The following is an 18,990-nucleotide window of genomic DNA, read 5'->3' on the forward strand; positions in this document are numbered from 1 at the left end:
ATCCTGATCCTTTCAACTTCATTAAAATACAAGATCAACAACATAATTTTTGCTAACAGATCATAAGTGCATGCAAAGGACGTAAAAATCCATACCTCAACCCTGATGTGCAAAGAAAACAGGGAAACAGACTTCAGTTTCATTTTTACCTATCAATAAAATTTTAAATTTGGGAAAAACTCTCAAAAACCAATACAAATACAAGATTTAAAAAATTAAAACTAAAGCAAACATTCAGCTACAGAAGATTTACTAAGGGAGGAATGAATTTTGTTTGTTTAATTTTTAAGACTTTAATCCTTTTCAAATAAATCCACAAGAAGAAAAATCCAGTGGGCAAGAACACTTAGTGTCTTCAAGCATGCGTTTTTTAATGGTAAAACACTTACTTTTTTAAAAAAGTAACTTTTACTTTCTTCAGGGTATATAGCAACATTATTAGTATAAAACTTCACTAATGACATCATTTTAAATTAATGCTAAAGTGAAAAAGACATGGAAAACTACATGCACATTTAGTGATAGGATCTGGCCCTCTGCTTAATTTTTCTTACCTGAAGTAGAAATAGAGAATTTATTGCCTAATTTTAATTCATGTCCATGCCTTAAACTTTGTTTTTTACTTGACTTTCAATGACTACAGTATATGAAACCAAAATATATTCCTCTTTATACATATTTTATAATTTGTTTCAATTTGCATCTTAAAAGGTATTTAACTTTTTCTCCTGGATCCTGATTTCACTTAATGGCAGTAGAAGAGTCACTGTCCTTGATTTAGAATTGTTTAGTAAGAAGGAGTCAAGGCTAGAGGCACAGAAAACATGTCAATCAGATGTAATTGCTCTCTAAAAGAAACCTTATCAAACTGGAGAACAAGAACTAGCACTGAACACATGGATTCACTGCAAGACCTAATCTACTAATGAGCTCAACTTGTTATTTTCAGGCTCACTATTCAAAAAATTCAACATAAGAAACATGATAGTGAAGGACAATTTTGCTTAAATAGTTGTGGTGAATTATTTACTACAGTTGGATCCAGTAATGTCTCCTGTAGCTGTTTCCCAGCACTTCCCATGACACTTCCCTTGGAACTACGTCCAGCTTGAACTGCTTGAGCTGAAATTTTCTATACAAAAGGGCTACAGAACCATCTTTCTTCATTAACAAAGCATATGCCTAATTCTGTGTTGGCAACCTACTCCTCTTAACAGTTACCATCCCTGACCGCAAAAGTTCATGCAGTCGATTTAAAGAAATGTTCCTGATGCTGAAATCTGAGAGCATAAATTGAAATGCCAATTTGATCTCCACTGAGATCAATGGGAAGGGATCAGTACAAACCCCCCTTGTTAACATTCTAATGTCCTCATCTGCTTCAGGTTGCAAACCAAATGCCTAGTAGCACTGGAGAGTACTAAGTATGCTCTTAATGTACATCTTCTCATTTCTTTTCCTTCAGCAAAATGAATTCTTATGATCCATAGCAAAAAAGAAATATTATCTTACACTTGAGACAGATGAATGACTGAGAACTTCATTTGACTCCTCCTTTACCAAAGGATCTTGAAAGTTCCTTTGAGGAGCTTAGATATATATTCAACGAGTAAATGCATGAATTTGGGAAGCAAATATTATAAAAGAAGATGGATTATTTAATGTAAAGAGTAGCATTGGTAAGAAATCAAACACACAGGCTTCAGACTACAAGTCTGGGATTTTCATGAGCTGGGTCTTGCTTACCTCATAATGTTAAACCAATCAGATCAGAGGTTCTGAAACACATTTTTCTCAGGTCACCTTGGCAAAAACATGGGTTAAGAAGTACTGAGTCTTATGAGACACAGTGATTTTTTTTTTTTTTTTTTTTTTTTTTTAAATTTTGCCACTGTAAACAATTTTAGTCACTAGGGTAGTGAAAATGCCTTTCATCTCTTCTGTTTTTTTCCTGGGAATTCATTTTTGTTTAAAAGGGCTAAAGTTCAATTGAAGTTGATGATTATCTTTAGAGACTTGCAGTAAAGAGTCTTCAGTACCCAGGAATGTCCCCTTAACCGGTTCTGGATCTTCCAGCTATAGCAATCTGTGACCGCTTTAAGAGCCCAAGTGGCTGAAAAGAACACACCCTCTGTGTCCTGAATGTCTCATTTGTGACTTCTGGAAGTGTTAAAAGCTTCTACACCTGAGCAAAATCAAGAGGAACTCTACCATAAACATTATCACATACTCCAGTAAGCATCCTGAAAAGAATCATATCCTGAGCAACACAATTCCTGGGTAAGTCGATAACCATCAATTCTATGGTTTGACATTCCCTTTGTAAAATGGACATAAAACTTTCCCCTTCTACAGGTTTCACAAAAATAATGTGTAACAGTTGAGAAGCATTTTGCATGCCAGTGGGGAGCAGCCCAGATGAGCCTATGTGGAGGTGAAATTTTCTCTAATTAGGGCACGATATGAGTATTTCCCAGATAAGTTAGGGCCACACATGAAACAATGATGTTGAAATGCTGAACTCAGAGAACATAACCCATCTGTGCAGTGAATGAGGCAGTGGTCCTGTAGGACAAAAACCAGCATGTGATCCCACAATTAAAGACTGTTCATGAAACATTGCCACCAAGCAGAGAAATGCTTTTCAAGGAACAACCTTAAGGTTGGCATTTTCTGACTTGGAGATTTTATTTTGCAACCTTAACATTTTCAGTATTTCTCACACAAAATATAGGCCCACTTGGAATAAGTGTATGTATATATTAGATTACTATTTTCTAAAAATCCTTTAGCATTTCCTGGGAAAGACTGCTTTTTTCTCCTTCTATCCTACAAATGATGTTTTAACAGTTATACAGCTATAAGGACTGCTTTAAGGAATTGTGCAGTTCAACATTCTTGGTTTAAATTTTATGGTGTAAAGAACAGACTGTTTGCAGAAGACTAAGGAAATCAAAAGAAAAAATGAAGAGGCTTTTCTGCTTTCCTGACAACACACTTCTATTATGACCCCAAGAGTCTCTAATATCCATCCCTAATACCCTGTCATGCTCCTGTAAATGCTAAAAAACGCTGTAATTTGCATGAGCTTGTATGCTAGACATTTTTATGTCAATGGTAACACACTGAGAATGACAGAGGCTCAGTTGGTAATCCCAGACGAATGTGAATACTGCAATACAACTCAACTGAATACTGCATAAGGGCATAGACTATAAACTGTGGTGTCTCCTAGTAAAACCAGTGCACGCAGTTGTTAAACAATGCAGCGCAAAGAAGCCTGTGTGGTGACTCCACACACAGGCATGGACTTCAGTTATTTGAAAGCTGGCCGTGCCATGAAGCAAAAATACACCATGCACAGGAGAGCTTTTCTCTCAGCTCCAGTTTGCACAAGGCTCATTTTCTAGATCTGAAGAGTGAATTTTACGTAAGTCATGTCACCAGTTAAGCACCCACAAAACTTAGTTTGTCCTTCCTCTATATTCCTCTACACCTGCTACACATCTGACAGAAGTTAGTTTTGAGAATCACAGGTCAGGTGCAAAAATCCATTAACAGACAAAAAGCTTGTCTGAGACCTAAACTAGCACTCATGAAAGTCAGTTGGGAAGGGATTTGATTTCCATATGAACACTTCCCCAGCCCACAGGCTACTACAAAATCATCAAAGTACTTGCTCATTTCAGCTATATATGTATTATTTACAGGGCATGCCACAAGAAGAAAGACAGGAGTCACTGAGATTTCTGACCAGTTTGGTTTCATTCCTACAGCAAGCCATCATTCTTTTGGGTACCTGGTAATCTACAAAAGTTAGAAAATGAAATGTCCTTCCAGGCAAGGTATGTCACAAAGTGGACAACTGTGTGTTCGTGCACTTTCCTCTTAGGAATATGCCTCTGGCTGGATTCATAGACAGAATACTGGAAATAATATTGAGTAATATTATTAACTGCCCCTAAATGCCTTTGGAAATGGAGATCTAAGGAACTGGTTCCATGATCTAAACTTAGACACCCACTACTGTGATGAAGCTAAGCATTTGTACTGAACAGGACCAGTCAGAAGTCTTTAGAAAATGTTGGTAAAATTAGCCTTTTGAGTGTACCATAGAATGAACTGATAATCAAGTGAGGAAGTATATGGCACAGCATTAAGGTAGACATTAGATACTTCTTTGCTGTACCACTGCTGTTCCATCCCATCTGTGTCCAGTACCTGTGTAAGAAAGATTTATATGACTCTGGTTTAGTGCACAGTTATAGTAAACAAAAACATAGCAAGATGCAAGGGTGATGCAAGGTAGGAGCTATTTTTCAGGTCATCAGAAAGCTGGGAGGTGGAAATTATCATATATTTCATCTCTTCCTCCTAAGATTCATACCTGTCAGGTCTCCTGCAGTGTAATCTTTCATCTCCACCTTCATGAACCTGCACACCAAGGAGTTGCTCAGCAGGTCTCTGTGCCCCCAAGCCACAGCAGCTGGCACCAAGCATCACAGGGCAGAAGAACTGAAGCAGCTCTATGCAGCCCTGGATCATCTGCTCTTTGCAGGCAGCTTCAGGAAAAGGTGCTTCCTAAGCCAGACCTAACCGAGCAGCAGCCTGGCATCTACCAGCTTTCAACAAAAGTAACAGAGTCACCTTTCAAAATATGAGAACAGAATCATGTTTAGACACCAGAAGATCTCTGTGACCCCACTGCAGGATTCACATGCTCCTTTATTACCAGCTTGCTTCTAAAGAAACAAATATATAGATCTCTGTATCTACAGGATTACAGAAGAAAATACAAACTTATTCTGATACATTTTACAAATGGTTCTGATACATTTTACATAATAACTTTACATGAGCAACAGATGTGATTTTATAGAAGTCAACTGCCTGCTTTTCCACACAGCAATCGGAGGGTTTGAAAATATCTTCATTGAAAAAGAAGGCAGGAGGGAAGGCAACAAATCTTCTATTGTCTGATTGCTGTAAAATATGCTATCATTGAAATACATTTAACTAGTCATCTTCTGCTTGGGGAATTCACAGTGACTGAGTTCCAGTTCATTACTTGGAGGGCTGTGGTGCTATTGTTAGGGTCTCAAAACCAGTAAGATGGCCTAACCCCAGGTTAGAGAGGCTACAATAGCAGAAAGGCAATTATACTGCAGGAGAAATGTTGTCCACTAATCAGCTAGCAATCAATTACTAGGAAGAGAAGATAACCCTATTCCCACTCAAGCTCTTCAGTATTAATAGTGCCATCATGTAATTACTTTAGGCATGGGCAGGTGCATGAAAGGACAGACTCTATAGTACACTGCGTCTAAGATTAATGAGTTCTGTCAATTTGCCCAGCAGACATCTGATTCTTCAGCTTTATGTAGCCACTAGTTTTACACATGCCTCATGGTTTTTTTTCTGAAAAAAGCAACTACTAATTTAAACACATCTAAAAAATATACATCTTTAAAAAATCCCCGATTTTACCAGTAAGATTGCACCACAAATATTTCTAATGTGATTATTGATACAGTACGTTTCCCTATAACAGCTATTCTTCACTTTACTCAGAGTAATGAATGAAACACAAGGTCCTACAAGCACATGAAACCTTCTAGAAAAACTGACAGCCTACAATGCTGCAGTCACAACATCCTGAATTTCACTCACACAATCAATTCCAATAAGGAAAAAAAAAAAGAGAGAGAGAAAAAGAAATGTTTCTGTAAATAAGTCACTGCTCAGAAACCAAGACAAAGCAAATACAGAAGCACTTTCCTGCTAAGTTAGCAAACATGCTGAATGAGCACATCTGCCAAAAGCAGAATCATACTCTGTGACAAGCTACAGCCCACAGAGTTAAGTCAGAGATACGTAGGTCTACGGGTCAAGAGAGATATAGCTTAAAATGGGATTTCTAACTGGAAAGTGGTTTCCTTTTCCTCTGAGTTACATCTACTGGAGTAAGCAGTAAAAGCCAGTTTTTAAAGAGTTTTTAAATGAAACACAAGCTATTTTTAGAAACATCTTCTGTGTTTGGGAATTGTAAAAAAACTCCAATCCCCAGACAAATATGACTTATTCAGGATTTTAAGAGTTCTTCATTCTTATTAAAACTCTTTCAAGAAGTTGCTCAAACACTTGCTTAAACCTTTCAAAAATAATCCAAGATATTTAAAGTCATTTAGCTGCTTAAACATGCAGACAGTCTCTAAGATCCTCTTAGACATCTCTCTGAAAGTTCTGTCTCTTAAATACCTTTGACAATCTGGCTCAAAGTACTTGGCTGCACATACACACAGCCCTCATGAAATAGCATACTGATATCCATTTGTATTTTGAAGTGCAATCATTCAATAATAACAATAAAATTATACCAAAAAACAGGGGCTGGACTCAAAATCAAAGTTTCAAATACAGCAGCTATGGAGGTTACCACTCATCAGCCAATTTGCATTAACTACTAGATGTAAGGTCCATGTCTGTGAACTGCAAAATCTCGACCTGCTAAAAGATACAGGAATGATGAAGCATTAACTTGTTTTTTTCCCACTGACTTGGGTTGAATTTGATCCCAAAGCACAAGTGCAGCTTCTGAGGTATCAATCTCATTGGTCTCAATGGTCTGGAAACAATCTCTTTTTCTTTTTGCTTTTCAAAGTATTTCTTCCAAAATCTTAACCCTTTTAAAAAGAGCCTAAGGCAAAAACTTGAAAAAATTTTTCTCAAAGCTTTTCTGTGACAGGTACAAGAGCTGACCTATTTACTTCTCTCCAAAGTCAGCATCATCCTATTTGTTCCTTTTCTGCCACTTCTGTTTGATTATGGAAAACAGTTAGCAGTACCTACTTTCTTACCTTCCATTTAATGTCACAACTGACCACCCACAAAATCTTTCTCAAGACTACATTTATTGGATACTAGATTCTGCTAATTAATTCTCTGGATTAATTTCTTCTGAAGTAACATTATCAATTGTTTCCAGTAAAGAAAAAGCAGACCAGCAGTAACTTGATTTTCACATAAATGGATTAAACTTACACAAATGCAGTGGCTGAAGATATCATTGATCCCGTTCATTGGCTGCTGCTGCTGCTGTTTCAATTGTTATTTGATATGGCAAAGGACAACAGAGTGGGAAATGGTTTTGATCTGAAGCAACTGTTTCTAAGAAGATACCAGCAACTCTCACAAGACATAACTTACAAAATGTATTCTAGGCACTGAAAAGCACTAATCCCTAAAATTGTAACTATTTCTGGAAGTCATGGTTTGATCCATAAAGATGCTCAAGTTCACAGAAGACATTTCAATTGAGGCTGCTCGGTATGCAATAAAAATGTGTGGGAATTGCCAGGGGGAGGAACTATTCTACAAATTGAAAAAAGGCAAAAAATATTAAATGTCCTTGAAACTATGAACTGGATATCATCAGTTAATGATTTAACATAGAAAGGAAATCACTGCTGCACTAGTCAGTATTAAATGTTATGGAGAGACCTTCAAAGACATAATGAAAACTTAGGGATACCTGTCTTTCTGAAAGCCAGTGGGAAATCATCACCCAATTTTTTTAAACATATTTGAAAATATCCTCTTTTCAATTTCTTGTAAAGATACTCTTGGAAATACTGGTTTGGTGTGTTGTATTTGTTATGTAGTGAGTGTTGCATGGTGTCATAAAATCCAGATGTCCACTTTTGAACACTTTTCTTTCTTGACTTCATTCAGCTTTGACCACAAAACAAAGCTGAGTAGTTTTAGGACTGCTTCAAATCATGTCAGCTGACAAGATATTCAAAGGGTATCAGAGAGGCTCTTCCTCTCAATCTTGCAGTGTGCGGAATGGACTGAGTTGGAAAAATAACTGACTTTTCAATTTAGATTCTTGTCCTGTGCTCTCTCTTTACCACCATGACTCGTCACTGACAGAGTAGGCAGTTTTCAGCAAGAAGATGCAGGAAATTAAAGTTCAAGAAAAGAAGGAATAAGAAGTGAATGGAAAACAAATCTACAAAGCTTACTGAATCCAGACAAACAGGATTTCATCTCATTGAGTTTTATGTTTGATAGCAGGGATTCCTAAATTTATTTCAGTCAGCTACTGTCATGAGCAGCACTAAATCAGATAAACTACTATCACTTCCTCTCTTGTCTTACCTCAAAACCTTCTGCTGTATGACCTCACTCCCTCTGGCACTAAATACCAACACATGCCCTTGGCTAACTGCACAGTTACCTACCCCTAGCTAATCTTTCCATGCTGGTCTTGGCCACACACCTTCATTCCAGATCTATAGGTTTCATTTCTTGTGAGGTTCCTGCAGGTGCTGTCACTGCACCAGGACATGCACAGCAAACAGAAGCCCATAGGCAGAGTACAGCTCCATGGCAGGGAAGCAGCTCCCACATCACCTGCACTGCACACTCGTCAGTGGGGGAAGGAATTTCACAGGCAAATTCTCACTTATCTTGCATGTCTCATTCCCACTGGCTTCTAGAGACAAAATGGATTTAATACACACAGTTCTGTCTCGTCAGAAAGTAACCCTAATTCATGCTTTAAAGGATTTTGGTGACACTATTTGGCTTCCCTCTGAAAAACTTTTGCATCTATCTTGAAACATTTTGCTTCATCTTTGCTGATGGTTTTACCAACAAATCTAACATTGAAATGCATTGCCTCTGCATCCCATACAACCTCTGGGCAATATAAAACAACCATTCGTTGGCATTTTTATTTACACTATTTGTAGTAAAAACATATTTTTCCACTGCAGAATCTTCTGAATCTTCTGAAGTTGTACAGAACTTTAGTATTTTTCAAAATTTGGTATAAATACAGATAAATCCCTACTGTTCTTAATAATTAACATGTACTATTTAAAATATTTTTATACCTGTAATATTTACAGCCAGAGGGGTCTTCACATACTGAGTCTTTCATTCTCAGTAATTCATTAAGAAAACATGGTATAAAGAGGAATCTGCCTGGATACTGTGAGCGTTTCCATTTCTTGTTTATTGAACTGCTTAAGCTGTCAGTGTTTATGAAAAGGCTATTATTGTAGGAAACTCACAATATAAGTCATGTCATGGCAGTAACAAAAATAAGACTGACAAAGTTTCTAACTGTTTCAGTTCCTGTTCAGCAGAATATCACCAACTGCTTAATATACTCAGTTAATTTGATTAATTAGCTTCATAAATTAGTGCAAATGATCCTTTTATCTCTGTGGTATTAGCAGCTTTCTGTTTTGAACATGTACTCTGCCTGCAAAAATAGTGATTGCTTATTTAATAAGTCTGCTCCTCACATAAGAGTTCACACCTTCTGAATAATATCTATTAACCCATGAACAAATAAAAATAAATAACTATTAAAATGCTATTTTTACTCATGTCTGCCTTGCAGAGACAGTAGCTAAGGAAAATCAGGACAAATTCAACACATGCATTATGAAGAATTAGTTTTATACCACAAATGCAAACCCCAAATTGAATCATTCCACGAGGAAAAGAATTTTCTGTATTCTGCCTACAAAAGATAAGGAGATTACCTGGCTGTAAGTGAAAGCAGAGTTAGGCCTACTGAAAGTGTTATTCGTGATAATTATGCTTGAGCTAGAGAGCATCTGAGCCTGAAATTCAGAGACCATTTGAGATTGCTGAAGAAGCAGTTCAGAAATTTGTCTTTGACATGTCATCTCTGCAAATGTAATGGGGAATCACAGACAGAAAAAAACAAAGAATCTGCTCCTATTTTAGCACTACATTTTTCCCAGTACTATTGAGGAATACAGCAAAGGCTGAAACATGAAAAAAGAAATAATCTGGCCTTGCTGTATGTACTTACCTACCATGTCATCAGCCAATGTCCTTTCTTGCCAGCAGAAGTGAACTGAATTGTTGAACCAGCATGGTGATGTTTTAATTTATGCTGCTTCTCCTTTTTGTCCCCCTATGAACAAAATGTTTACACACCTACTTGACTGTGCTTCACATTTCTTTTTAAAAGCTACTAACACTGCACCCTCCAAAGAGCACAGCTTTCCCTTAATGATCACGGAGAGCAAGTATGGAACATCACTTCTGATCAGCTTTTTCAATCCTCTCCTGGGTACCAAAAAGCCCCAAACTTGTCTTACTTGTCAGGATTGCTAGAATAACTCATAGTTCCTGTTCATCCATTTCTACTCAATGCGGCTGTATGCAAATTATGAAAGCAAACAAATTTCACTTCTTGTAGTAAGCTAGAGAGAGAGCTATAGTTAGTAAAGAAACCTCACCTGCACAATAGGGTGAAAGCAGTTAAGTTTGCAAATCCTTTCAAATCAGAAAAAAAAGAATTTGAAGAATACTTCTTAAGACCATATGTTGCAATCTGTGGTTAAGATTACCTTTTTCATGCAGTTAGCCATGAGATGCACCAGAGTTATTTTCTAGTAGCACAGACTACTCATTGTAGTGGGCTTTGATCTAGCCAATTCCTATCTGATCTACCTAATTTCTAAGGAAGTGTTTGTTTACTGCATGGCTCCTCTGACACCTAGGATCAGTTAACACTACATGAATACTTTCTGAGTATCAAATGCAAGAGATTTCACAGAGAATATTTTCAGCAACACCTTCTCTGTTTGGTATACAGCTTTTCTGAATTCCAAATTCAGTGTGCAGCTCTCTTGTCTCATCAAACTTGAAGGAAGCAGACATGAACCAGAGAAGTTTAGAACTGCACTCCTTGAGTTAATCATATGTTTATAAGCTTTAATGTGCCTGCTTTTATCAAATAGGCATATTTTGTAAACAAAGTTACACACAGAATTGGAACTCTACCATAAATTTAATGTTTTGTTATCATTATACTTTTTTCTCTGTACCCTATCAATTGAATTCTCTCTATCTGATAACCATATTGGACAATTTTTTGCTGACTCTTATTTTCTGATTTGTTGTGATTTTTGTTGGTGGGCTGTTTTTTTGAGGGTTTTTTTGTATTGGTTTTTGGGTGTGTTTTGTTGTTGTTGCTGTTGTTGTTGTTTTGTTTTGTTTTATTACTAATCAGTTCTTCCAGAAGGTCTCTTGAAAGAAACTATACACCACTGGAAGATCCATTGACATAATTCTAAATAAAAAACTGAGATAAACAAGTAGAATAAGGACAAGAAAGGAGTGAGTAAGATTTTAAATAGAAACATGAAACCTCCTCTACAAATCCAGTTGTATCATAGGAAAATTCAGGTTGAAAGAGACCTCAGAATGTCTCTAGCCCAAACTTAAGCTCACAACAGAGACAGCTTTGAAGTCAGATCAAGTTAAACAGGGATTCATCTAACTCGACATTAAAAACTTCCATAGGTGAAGACTGCCCAATCTTTCTGCATCATCCATTCCAATGCCTGTCTGTCCTCAAGAGGAAACAGTCTTCCCTTACACCCAGCAATTAATTCTACTTTTTTTTTCTCCAGTTTATGCCCATTGTTTCTCCCCCTCTCACCATGCCCCACTGTCAACAGCCTGGCTCCATCCTGCCAGAACTCTGCTGTACCTGTCCTTGTTTATCAATGTCCCTCCTGTACTGGGGGCACTGGAGTGATCCCCTTGCCTCCACTGCCACACCTTTTTTGGTTTTTAAAAAGCAATTGAAAAGCTTATAACAACAGCTCTTATTCACAGGTCTGCAGCAGAAGAAATGTTACAGGCAGGTGCCCTGTCTGTAAAAGAAGTCTTTCAAAGGATGGCAGAGGATGTCACCATGAATACATGTTATAGAGACTTTTTTACTTTTTGGTCAGAATTCTACATTGGAAAAAGGAGCAAGTTCCACAAACACCCACATCTGCTGTCGCAGGGTTTGCTCCTCCACACTGCCTGTTTTTGCCCACCAGAAGGGGACACTCTTAGTGTGTAAGGCAGCTGCTCCAAAAAAGAGCCTGTTCCAGGCCATCTGTACTGATTGTTAACCCCATGCTTCGAGAACTCCTGCAACTTTTTAATATGTTTTACTGTATTACAGATTGATTTCTTTATTCTTTCTTTTCATTTTCCCCCAACACCTCTCTACCCCCATTCAGCTTCAGTAGGTCACGATTTTATATTCAAAGAAAACTCCTACTAATAATCACTCAGAGAGATTTACAAAGGCAACCTGAAGGCTCCAATTCCCAAGTTCCATTGAATTTCTGAGGGAATTTGGCACCAAACTCCTCCAGGTTCTTTTTTAAAATGTCATTATTAAATTAATATTGTGCAACTGGAAGTATTTGCTCTGAGTATTAAAAAAAAAAAACATTGCTGTTCTGCTAGTTTAATTTTCTAAACATTCCTTGTCACAAACCGACTCAATAGCCACATCAGGGTAAACCTAAGTGGAGTAAGAATAAGCTGCTCATTCAGTCACACAGTGCACTCCTGCTTGATTGGAATGGATATTGTACATAATATGTCCCTGCAGATGTTTTCTCCAGTGAGGCACATTGAATTTCATTTAAATGCCAAGGCTCAAAATCTAAAACAATGTGACTTTAACAAAAAATCTGATGAGGAATTTGATGAGAAAATGGCAAGAATTCCTGTGGCATTTGGGTAACAATTTCAGTGCTTCGTTTTAATAGAATAAACAGGATCATATTTCATTCAAAGCTGGCAATGAGATGAGCTTTGGGTATTACATTGATATAAACCAATAAAGAATTTGCAAATTTGAAGCACTAATTAACAGACACAATATTAAATGAAAAAAGTTTGCTCCAGGGGCAAATATATTTTGAAGACTTTAAACTTTTATTAAAAGACAATTTTGAATAGCTTCTTCTGCATTTGACTATTTTGTTAGTTTCAAAGAGGGGGAGTCTTGTGTTTTCAACTAGCATGTTTAATATAGTTGGAATATAAATGAATAAAGTAACAGTCTCTTTTCTGCCTTTCTGAAGTAATAACTCAATGTCATGTCACTTCAAAACAAAAACACCTCCTAAGCTGAACCTGCACAGCCAAGGGCTATGTAAGAGGATGTTAGTATTTTACCTACACTGAACTCCAACACTATTTCTATTGAATTTTTTTTGTTTTACAGTGCTGAATCAAAAAGGACCCCTATTTAGAACCTGACTGTATTATTATGAGAGCTGCAGTAAAAATGTATAAACAACAAAAATTGGAACTTTTGGTTTACAGTTCACAGATATAACAGTAAGAGGATTTTCTCAACCTAATTGCAATGCTGCACATAGTAGCCTTTTTGATACTACAATATCCAAGACTTATGTATCTAAAGACTCATACTTCAGAAAATGGGAATGTCAGCTAGAATATTAAGGAATGAAATCTATGAGACTGACCTTCAGATAGGATATTAGAGACTTTTTTTTGAAACAAGTGGTTATTTCATCCTAAGCATAATACCATCAAAATCTGCTGATGATAAAGTCACCTGCTCTGACAACTCAGCAGCTGTGCTTCACTTAAAAGCTGTCACATATTTAATTCATTAGCAAGCCAGCTAACTTCTTGCTTCAAGAAATTATGGGTCTTTTTACTTCCAAATGTTAAGGTACTATTTTTTCTTATACACTCTATGGGATAATTGTGCACCAATATCTAATACTATAATGGCAAGTCCATAGTCCCTTATATCTTATCTTCAGTGATGCTTCCATTTTTTCCAACTACTTTCATTTTTCTTGTCTTTAATACAGTTGATTGTAGTACCTTTTTTTTTTCTTTTTTATTTAAAGGAAAATTATGAGGTAAGTGTTTAGAAAGGTAATTGATCTGTAGTTTAGAGATAAAAGGCCTGATCTTTCCTTCTGATACTGAATGCGCATCAAAGTCAAGTTGAAGCACTTTACATGCACTGCTTAATGAAAACTTGTAGAAAATGGAATATAAAAAAAGCCATTAGCTATAAAAATAAATGACAGGAGGTTCTGCAACCCATTCACTGACAATTTGTGTATCACTTGGATTAAAAATCTATACAATTTACATACACACATGCAATACTGCCGAAGTTTTATGAACAACTATTCACAAAATCTCATGTCTTGCATGTGTATGCCCATAACTCTGCACCTGAAAAATGCCCACAATAATTTGGAGCCAGGTTCCAAAGTGGGGAAGTCTGTATATTTTTAGAGGCTAGAATAGAAAGCCTACACAAAAACACATGCAATACAATTCTCTACATCAATGCATAATTACAGAACCTAACCCAACGTTAGACTAGTGATCTTTAACTTACAAACAGAACATCCAAGCTTCCTCACGCTTCTATCCCAAATTCAAAGTCCAGTTCAAAAACCAAGGAAAAACCATCTCCTTGGAGGCATAAAGGCACTGTTCATAAGAACACACATATTCCATGAAAGAAGTCAAAACAGAAAGCTGGCCCCACCTAGAGACAATCTGGATGAAGGAAGAAAAAGAGACTCCCTGTCCTATGTGTCATTCTGGGTGTGATCACGCATGCTCCAAGCCATATGCAGAGGAGGACAGTCACAGAATGACACAATTGTGGAATATGCTGACTTGTAAGGGGCCCATGAGAATGAAGTCCAACTCCTGGCCCTGCGCAGCCCCATCCCCAAGAGTCACACCCTGTGCCTGAGAGCATTGTCCAAGCACTTGAGCTCTGCCAGGCTGGTGCTGTGACCACAACCCTGGGTAGCTGCTCCAGTGCCCAAACACCCCCTGGGTTTCCCTTAAACTTCTTTCTAAAGCCATGCCCACAATAATCTCACCATAGCAGTCACTGTGATTACACTGTTAATAAACATTATTTATTTGCTTAGAAAAAAAATGTGATGTGAACAATGCTTCAGAAGCAGAGTGAAATACAAAGGCTGTTGCACAGCTCTTCCACAATAACAGGGAGCGATTAGAGGAATTACCTAATCACAAACCAAGAGAAAAAAATTCAGGTATAGAGAACAATTACAATATGGACAAGTAAACACATGGATTCAGTAAGCTGGAGAGGGTTATTACACAGTACAGCTTCTCTGTGCTAATTCCTCCATTGTTACCACATTACTGAGGAATATGTTATCTTATATTTACCTAGAGTTAAGCACAATCAAGCCTGCAGTTTGCAGCGTGGTGCTGCTAGTTCATATTTTTGCTTTATGGATGCAGTAACTTGTTTTCCTACCCATCTCATTATAGAATTAAACAACAGATCATTTCTCTATTAAAAGAAAATTCTGTATTAAAAGCCTCCTACTTCATATCCTTCTATACTCCCCACTGCAGCTCACTGGTGAATGCAATTTTCCAAGGAAATCTATCATAGGTATAATATGTAAGATAGTTATTGATCTGTAAGTGGAATTATGTATGAGTGAAGACATTTGCACCTGTACCTGTCACATTATAAGATGCTTCTGAGTAACTGATGGAAGAATTTAAGTACACTTATTGAACCTCCAATACAGTACTGAATCACTTTAAATACTACAGGAATGAGTGAAGGATCATGAACTGGAAGAACCAATTCAGCCTGCACACTGCGGGTCTAAAAGCCCCAGGAGCAGAGATGGAATACAGCTGCAGTGCTGTGGGTTGCTCAGCAATCTGTTTGTCAGTGACCACAAAAGCAAGTAAGGTATGTTGCTATGCTGAGAAAGGAAGAGGGAACAACACTGAAATACTAGCTCATTATCCAGCTCATCCCTTTTTATCCAAGGAAACACAGTAACCCAGATAAAGCAAAATCACAGACACTATGAAACAGAAAATGAAGTTTTGATGAGGAGGAGAAAAGTTTGCCACACTGCAATACAGGGATCCCAAATCCAGCCCAAGCAATCCAACCAAAATCACACAACACAGAACTGTGTAAACTCAGCCATAGTATATCCAGTTTCAGTTCAGCTCAGGCAGAGCACTCATGATTAACTCAAAAACTTCTATAACACAGCTAGAGAACTTTACTGCAAAATATAACACTGATCACAAATTTGAACCTTTAATTGTGAGTGAAACTTTTAAAATCCTATCTCATTTGCATCTAAAAAAAAGGACTCTAGCACAGCAGAGGAAAAATATACTTGTGAAGAAATTTCTGACAAATGTGTCTGTAAATATTAGGTCTTTCCAAATTAAAGCTGCAGTAAATAAGAGTGGATGTCACTTCCTCTACGAATCCACATCTTTTTATACTAAGCACTACTAGGTACCTTTCCACATAATAAACAGCCTTAACTGCACCAAGGAAAAATTACAAAGATAGAAGTTTGAAAACCACAAAACAGTATTTTATAGGTAAATAAATAAACACTGTGTGAAACTTCTGCCTGTAATCAGCTGAGAGCCTGCCAGTCATAAAAACACAAACAGAATATTTAATCCAGCGAAGAGTAATGTCCACAGCAACAAGAAGGTCTAGGTCCTGCAAAGAGACACCTACTCTGCAATGTCAATAGGAGTATGAACATTTTATAAGGGTACATAAGAGTGGGCAAAATTCAAGGTCTCGGATAAGATAAGATGTACTGATGCTATCAATCCTCTTGTACTTTTCTGGATTAAGGGAGAGCTTTTTCCTAAACCAAGATCTATGAGTTCATGCTTTTCACTTTGATGACAACACTTTTAACCTGTTCTGAAAACAGTCAAACTGGACAAACCCTAAATTTAGTATAAAAGGCCCTGGAACCTCAGTCTGACCAATTTACCAGAGACATGTCTTAGCTGAAGAAAATACAGCATTTTAATTCTGGCAGAATTTACTGATAACTTCTGAAACCAGCACTGCTGAAATCAACTGGTCAGCCCAAGAAGTGAATGTTTTCGTCACCCAGTCACCTTTCTCTGCTTAACATATAAGCTAATAAATAACCTAAATCCTTATATTAGAATTAGAAGTCTTTAGTATTTCTAAACATGGTGTCCTAAATAAGAATTGTCTCAAGAAAGCCACTGAGAAAAGGGCAAATGTCATTTCATACTTTTGAAACAAAAATGCTTCAGGCTGTTTAAACATCTATGATTCTTGAGTAGCTGTTTTAATCTGGCAAAACAAGGGCACAATGAATAACTCTCCCTTAAATACACAGCTTGAGCAAAACACTACTCTAGTTCATTCCCCCAAAGTAGCTTACTTTGCATAGCAAGATATTGATATAACAGAATAATTTATTACATAGTAATTGTAATTTGTACCTCTTAAAATTCTTCACTTCTGAGATGTTGGCAGAGATTTTTAAGAAATATATCCAAGAGAGCAATTCAGTAGCATGGCAGTTGAGCATCTTCAGCAGCAGTTTGGCTCTTTCCCAGAGTCATTCCAGTAAGACAAGCACACTACTGGAATCATCTCATTCTACGCAGCACAGGAAGGTTCAGATTCCCACCAGCAGGCAGCAGGATTTTCAAAAGAAGACAAAATAGTCAAGTGTTAAGACAAGTTTTGAGTATTAACAAAATTGTGCTTACCTTAAATTTTCAATAATAGCATATTAGAACCAGGTCAGGCTATTCAATTCAAGTTCAGCAAAGATTTTGTCTCGTTTTCAAGAACTTTCAGTATTAATTTAATTCTATTTTCCCTGAAGGCAGCAGGAACTGATAACAGGTTTCAGCACCAGAGTCAGATAAGCTTCAAACAATTTTAGAAATCCGAGCTTAAAACTTTGCCACCTTGGTCACTGCTCAATATGTATTATATTCAAGTACATGCCTTTTTGATCTTTCTCTCAAAACACATATATAAATGCACAGATAGACACAACAAATGAAATCAAGATTTTAACTACTTATGTGATTTGTATCCATATGAATTTGTCTCATTCAGGAAAAACAGAACAAAACAAAAAATCCATGAAGAACAGCACACAAATTTATTTCTATCACTTTTTGTGTAATCCAGCAAACTTTGTAACCATGCATTTCAGAAAGCACGTATTTTAAACTTACATACATATCTGTTCTGTAACATTGTTCACACTTCCACAACTTGGAATGTCGCCTTTCATTAACCCAAAAGAATATGTCTATTTTTAAAACAGATGCAGTGTTGATTAAGCTAAGAAATTACTTCATGGGTTCCAGCACTGCTGCTGGGGCAGGACAGAATGTTTAGAATAAAGTTCCTATGATGATTGCCCACTAACTTGTATTATGGAATAAAAAAAGCTGTTCTCCTCCATGCTGGGATTCAGGCTCAGCTGTCTGAATCAGAAAAGACATAAAATTCTTCCTAACTATATCACAAGGGTTTCTAGGAAAATGGAAAACGCTGTATGTGTAACAAGCAGGCACTTCTGTGAAAAATACAAAAAAGCCAAATACACAAGATGTTATTGCTAGAGAATGAAGCTCTTGCCCAATTAGAATACCTCACAGAAAAAAGTGGTTTTAAAAAAACCTCCATATCTCAGGCAATCAGTATCTAATGACCACTGAAGGGAAATCTTTCAACCTTTCAACTATCTCAAAGCTCATAATACTTAGAAATACGTAAAGCTCCACTTGCCAAACACTCCCTTGACCATTTTGCTGTGGTTTGCATCTCAGGATATAAATTTCTGAGAAAAGGGTGACTCACTGTCCCTCTTCTGTACTGTGTCCCACTTCTCAGGCAGTCTTCATCTCTCTGTCCTTTTCCATACTGAGAATAGCAACAGGGCAATCCTAGATGTGTATACAGACTGAGGAATGAGATGCTGGAAAGCAGTGCTGGAAAGGGGAAAGTGACCTGGGGGTCCTGGTCAACAGAAAGTTTAATATGAGTCAGCAGTGCCCTGGCAGGCTGGAAGGCCCAGCCGTGCCCTGGGGACATCAGGCCCAGCATGGCCAGCCGGGCAGGGGAGGGGATTGTCCTGCTCTGCTCTGCTCTGCTCTGCTCTGCTCTGCTCTGTTCTGCTCTGCTCTGCTCTGCTCTGCTCTGCTCTGCTCTGCTCTGGGGTGGCCTCACCTCGAGGTGGGCAGGTTTGGGTGCAGCAGTGTAAGAAAGACTTTAAACTATTAGAGAGTGTCCAAAGGAGGGCA

The 18,990-nt window shown here is 37.4% G+C and overlaps 1 protein-coding gene across 2 annotated transcripts in view; it reads right to left on the bottom strand.

The window, feature by feature from the left end:
• Positions 1-17,168: 17,168 nt before the first annotated feature.
• The window catches only part of LOC134555647 (uncharacterized), a 77,872-nt gene continuing 76,050 nt past the window's right edge, over positions 17,169-18,990 (bottom strand). For both annotated transcript variants that reach the window (XM_063407457.1, XM_063407453.1), the window contains exon 3: positions 17,169-17,323. The gene's annotated coding sequence lies outside the window, so the exon portion shown is untranslated. The remainder of the gene's footprint in view (positions 17,324-18,990) is intronic.

The sequence above is a fragment of the Prinia subflava genome, chromosome 10 (genome assembly GCF_021018805.1).
Source record: "Prinia subflava isolate CZ2003 ecotype Zambia chromosome 10, Cam_Psub_1.2, whole genome shotgun sequence".
Lineage (NCBI taxonomy): Eukaryota > Metazoa > Chordata > Aves > Passeriformes > Cisticolidae > Prinia > Prinia subflava.